Genomic DNA, 5675 nt, shown 5'->3' with positions numbered 1-5675 from the left:
CTAATGCACGTGAACTTGGAGAAAGTCACTTCTTTCACCAAACATATACCTCATGAGTGGAACACGAAGGAAATGATTACAAAGTTTCCAACACTAGCTTAATGTTTAACACGAATCATGGGGGAGACAAGATGCTGGTGATGGGCTCAACAGCAACTCATCGGAATTTCCATATCACTGGACTTCCACCATTATGTGAACAATGTGATAGTATTGGTCAGACCAAAAGATGTAATGGTGTATGCTCGAGGAGTCAACCACGAGTAGACAACATTACGAATATCGTTGGTTCTGATTTGATTTGACGATAGCCCACACTCAAATCAAAGATTGGATAAGATAATAGCACCGACAACTGATCACGAGGATCAATCGAGGAAGATATCATCTTTCTTCAACACCCACACACACAAGGATATCCCTTTGGAATGAACTAAGTTAGGCAAACTTTTATCTTACAACTCTCCAAGTTGTTGTTCAGCTTAACCAACTAGCTCAGGGGTATCCAACACGGATTCTTGGAAAAAGGGTGGTTTATTGGAAAACCAACTTGATCACGAACTCAACATATCGGCCAGGGGACGACCTGGTGATACTTTCGTGAAGATATCCGGAAAATCATGAACCACCGAAATGTTATTAAGCTCGGGAGCAATCTTGCTTTCGAGGCAAGATGATATGATCAAAAGGGTGAGGGATTGACACAATCCTAACTCATTGATCGAAAAGTGCACTGGAAATAAGGCTAGGTAGCACGATCAACCTTGGGGTGATGATTCAAAAATCAACACGGTAAGATTGAGGTTATTGTCCATTAACCACCAAGCAACGGGGTTGCTAGGAGTATTGATTTCACACATCACGGTTCACTTGTCGGTATTCCGGTTGCAACAACATGGAACCGGGGAACGAATTATGATGGCGAGAAGTATCATTGTATCAAGAATTCATAAGAGGTGGTGCAATTCTCATGGCATTCTTGACATAAAGAGGGTAATACTCCAGGGTAGAACAGAGAAAAAGCTGGATTGTCATTTGATCTGCAGAATACAACTGCTTTGACCCAATCCTAAAAATGGATGAGGTACTGGAGTTTGTTTCTCCTAGTCTTTCCAAAATAGAATGGCTTGACGGACCACAAGAATAATAGGCATCGATGAACATGAATGCACAACTATTCCTGACTATCAATTGATAGACTAGGGTCGGAATACAGCTGAGGAGGGTCAACTCAAGGAACATATAACTTTCTAAGTTGTGGATGCATAGATTAGTATGTCGAACCAAGTTCAACATGTTTCTTCCGGATAACCCATTCAGAGAGGTAGGACTGACAGAGTCACAATTATGAATGGAGAACTCCTCAAGAGTACTCTGATTGTGATCTTTTGGTTCAAAAAACTTCTGCCATATTGGCTCATGGTATTGGAAGAACGATATACCATAGACCTCGAGGACTATCACAAGGTTACTAATATCTTAAGGGAACTAGCAAATACTAACAACATGAAGTAGGGTGAATCTCGGGTTCAAAACCCAGGAGTAGAATACCTACTAACTAAATAACATCACAAGATGCTTTCGAGAGTGGTGGCCAGAATCATCACACTGGGAACACCAAACATGGCTAGATTACAAACTCTAAGATACCCTTGTGTCATAATAACAACTCCAACATATATGTTGAGGTAATGGAGTACCTCAACTCAACAATTAGTGTGGTCAATCTGGCCCAAAAGGATCACCGGGAACGGAAAGAAGGGATTTGAAAATGCATCAGACTATTTAGAAACCTGGGATGACTTGGACAGCATAACGGCTATAAATGCTCAAAAAGATTTGAGACATCCTGCAAAAATAGTGGCATGACCACTCAGGAGCACAATATGAAGGTTTTGAGACCAACTATGAACACACAGAAGTAGTAGAAACTGAACTGGGGCTTAAATCCATCAATCCTATAAGTCTCTATCATAGTAACTCGTCATCCTGATAGATAGATGAGAAGGCCTAGTTCTTAATCCCCGTAGAAAGGAAGAGGATGACTCAGATCAGAAGGCCATAGGGTAAAGGACTAAAAAGAGCCTTATGTTCCCTTCCACAATCAATTCCCTTATATAACTAAAGCATTTCTAGACTCGACTTCGACCAGTTTGGCTTGGTAGTCCTACAGGCAGTCAGGCTCTGATACCAAAGCTATCAGGACCCCGATTCCAAGTCACATTGATCTAGCCGGTAACACCTCATATCACTTTGCGGCCTCACGCACGGTATTCCCACGGGTGTCGCCTTACCATGGCCCGGGACCGTTTGCGCCTTTTGGCTCACGTATATGATGGTGTCGCTAGCATCCATATGACAGAGAACCCGGGCCGACATGACTAGTCGTGAACCCAAAGTGGCACTAACTTACGGGGACAGGCATACATAAATCAGCATCGAGCATGTCGGTCAGCAGCGTGCGAATCCGGGCTGTAGCACTGGGCTAACAGGACTCCGGGAACCTGGGCTGTAGCAGGCTAGGCAGGACTTCGGATGTCACCGCGTGACATTTCCCCAAAGGGACAGACACAGGAATGAAGTGAAACACATGCCGGCCAGTCAAGTGTTCCAGAGCAGTAGTGCGGGGCTAGCAGGACTTCGGTGAACCGGGCTGTAGCGGACTACTATGGCTCATGGAAGCACAAGACTACATTTCCCTATAAGAGAGGCTACCAAGGATAAACAACTAGGTTGTCGGATCCCACACATACCAAGCATTTCAATCATACACACAATATGCTCGATATGTGTAAATACAACATGGCATCACAACATAACTCTACGACTCAAGTATTTATTCATTAGGCTCCGAAGAGCCAGATAATACAAACATGGGTCTCATGACCCAACATTCAGAGCATATAAGTCAAAGCACATGCGGAAGCTTAATATGTCTGAGTACAGACATCTACAAATGGAAAAGGCTAAGAAGCCTGGCTATCTACCAGATCATGCCGAGGGCACAAGATCGCAGCTGAGGTATCAAGCTAAACGTCGAAGTCCACGTGGAACTACTAGCGAGACTGAAGTCTCTCTGCAAAAACATAAATTAAGCAAACGTGAGTACAAATGTACCCAGCAAGACTTACATCAGAACTAACTACAAATGCATCGGTATCAACAAAGGGGTGGTGGAGTTTAACTACAGTAAGCCAGCTTTGACTCGGTGGCTATCCTGAACTATGACTGCAAGCAACTCTTTTGAGGTGGCGCACACGAGTCCACATATTCACCATATCAATACACCACTATGGATCCGCTCCTGTCTCCCTACGAGAACGCCATCCATAGCACTCACGCTTATCTTGCGCATTTTAGAGTGTCCACTTTCACTTGTATATGAACTATGAAAGGGGTCCAAGTTTCCATATCCGAGGAATCCGGCTATTCAAATAGATAATGATAACACTACAGGGGTGTACTTCTTCACACACGCTCTCGCCACTTACCACCATGTACACGTTGTGTATCTTGGCAACCTTCAAGCGGAAGCCTGGTGAGGGAGTCGGCCACGACCTGACTAATCACACAAGTCTCTCGTCCAGGTTTATCGCCTATACGGGTTCCATCCGCAAGGAGATCCGGCCGGGGTGTCGCTCATGGCCCCAAACGATGTGTACAGGGTTCCCAAGCCCACCATCCGGGTGCCACTTGGTACACCGGGCCACTGTGCCTACTCTGTCCCAAGCCCACCTGTACTGGGTGCCACTTGGTAGACTACTAACAGTGCCTACAAACACCAGAAACTAGTTGCAACTCCTGGACAGAGATCAGGTAGATTAATAAGTCGAGAGAGCTTGGAGCGCCCGGAGCCCAATGTGTGGTAGTAACTGTTCATGGATGACAAACACAGAATCAGTTCCTGAGGACGGCTGCAATGAGACAACCCACCATGTACTCCTACATGGCCTCTCGCCGCTACCTTTACCAAATCGTGTTCACACACTTAGCTCACACACAGTAGGACATGTTCATCACCATTCCAATTCATCCCCGATGAATCAGACCTGACTCAACTCTAAGCAGTAGCAGGCATGACAAACAAGCATGAATGAGTAGGCACATTAGGGCTCAAACAACTCCTACTCATGCTAGTGGGTTTCATCTATTTACTATGGCAATGACAGGTCATGTAGAGGAAAGGGTTTCAGCTACCGCAGCATATAACAGTTGAATCGGTGTTGTCCTAATGCAGTAAAAGAGAGCAGGAGCGAGAGAGTGGGATTGTATCGGAATGAACAAGGGGTTTTTGCTTGCATGACACTTCTAAAGAGGAACACACTTCATCTGTGTCATCCTTCTCGTCGTCGGAACCACGTCTATCGAGAGGGGACAAACACCGGCAAACAAGGAAGAACACAATCAATGCAATGCACAATATGATGCATGATCATGACATGTCAGTATGCTGTGATTTGAGCTAATGTAACTAGCAACAGGTTAAATGATGTTGGTTTGAACCCAAAGTTCAAATTCAAACTCCACATGTGGTTATTTAAATACCATTCATTTGATTTGTCCTAAACAGTAGCCTTATGTTGTTCTAACATGCATGAAAATGGTACAGATGGATAGATTGGATTTTTCAGATAATTTTTCATATATAAGTTATTTCATTCTGAGTTATAGATTAATTTCTTTGATTTTTAGAAGTTTTAGACATTTTATGGAATTTCCTAATTATAAAAACGCCAGAAAACATTTACTACATCAGCATGACGACAGCACCGCGTCAGCAGGTCAACTGGGTTGACCCAGGTCAAACCTGACGTGTGGGGTCCACACCTCAGTGACACAGGGACTAATCCCGGTCAAACCTAGTGCTGACTGGGGTTTGACCAATGGTAGGGCCCGCTGTCAGGAGCTTTAGTTAGGCTAATCACAGCAATTAGACTAATCTAATCCATCCACGTCACCGGATTAACTCCGGCGATAACCGGAGCACGGCAGCGATGCCCGTCCGGCCGTTTCCGATGGCTAGAGCTTGCGCGAGTGGGTGCGTTGGGGAGCTGCTGTTGCGGCGCTTCGAACGGTGGCAGTGGCTGGTGCTCGGGTGGGCTGTGGCATCGACGGCAACGAGCGAGGCGGCGACCGGAGTTCGACCAGGTGCGGGGACGCAGCTGCAGCGCTCGAGAGAGCGAGTTGGGGTGCGGGTTGCGTTCCTGGCGAGGTCTGGAGCACGTCCAGGTGCCTAGGAGCGACAAACACAGCCTCTGGCCACGGCGGCGAGGAGCTCAGGCGGCGGCGCAAATCGGTCGCCAGTGGAACAATGGCCATGGCGAGAAAAGGAGCAAGGGAGCAAGGGGAGAGGAGGCAGGGGCTCACGTCGAGTCGGTTGGAGCAGACGGTGAGCTCGGGGGAGGTCGGACGGCATCGAATCGTTGGTGGTTATCGTCGGATCCCGCAGAAGAAGACGAAGGCGAGGACGACGGCACGGGGCTCCCGGCGTCACGTGTCTTGGCGATGAGGAAGAGGGCGTCACGGCGGAGCCGTTGGATGGTAAGGAGAGGGGTAGGGTAGACGGTGGCCACGGTGATCGTCGTCGGTGGCGACGGCCACGTTCGCGTATGCGTGAGAGATCGAGACAGAGGAGGGGGAGCACGGGGAGAGTGAGAGAGAGACCAGGGAGGTGC

This window comes from Triticum urartu, chromosome 4 (genome assembly GCF_003073215.2).
Source record: "Triticum urartu cultivar G1812 chromosome 4, Tu2.1, whole genome shotgun sequence".
Taxonomy (NCBI): domain Eukaryota; kingdom Viridiplantae; phylum Streptophyta; class Magnoliopsida; order Poales; family Poaceae; genus Triticum; species Triticum urartu.
Note: the sequence above shows the minus strand (reverse complement) of the source record.